The sequence below is a fragment of the Parus major genome, chromosome 6, assembly GCF_001522545.3.
Source record: "Parus major isolate Abel chromosome 6, Parus_major1.1, whole genome shotgun sequence".
Classification (NCBI taxonomy): domain Eukaryota; kingdom Metazoa; phylum Chordata; class Aves; order Passeriformes; family Paridae; genus Parus; species Parus major.
This window is the reverse complement of record NC_031775.1, coordinates 16935981-16936515: the sequence shown is the minus strand read 5'-3', so window position 1 is coordinate 16936515 and position 535 is coordinate 16935981.

The window sequence follows — 535 nt, the reverse complement described above, 5'->3', positions numbered from 1 at the left end:
AGTTTCACCCAAACTAAATTAAAATGAGAACCTTCAGGCAAATTGCCATTAAACGAAAACTCTTAAAAGGAGAATGTACAATCTAATTATAGTGTAACAAATGTGTACCTTTCATCTACAAGGCTGGTACTCCAAATTATAATAGTCAATTATGATTATATAATCTGTTATGAAGAATAACCAAAGTGCTATAATGAAAAGGAAAAACCTACAAAAGAACATGAAAGACATCTCCAGTGGCTCAGTGGCGTAACAGTAGTACCCTATACAATTTCCTTTCTCATGTGGCCTGTATTTAGACTATGTTGCAGAGGCAGGGGTGCTGGCAGTCAGTTCCTGAATTCTCAGGAATGCATCCTCTATTGCCAGTGCCCGCTGAAGAATTTTTTTTTATATTCCATGAATGCAGCTACCTGGAATTAAAAGGCATGCAGCTCAGAATGAGATCAATGAATAATATTTAAAAGAAAATTTAAATTTACTTTTATTTTTCAGGTCATTCATATATTTCCTTCCTTCCTTCCTTCCTTCCTTC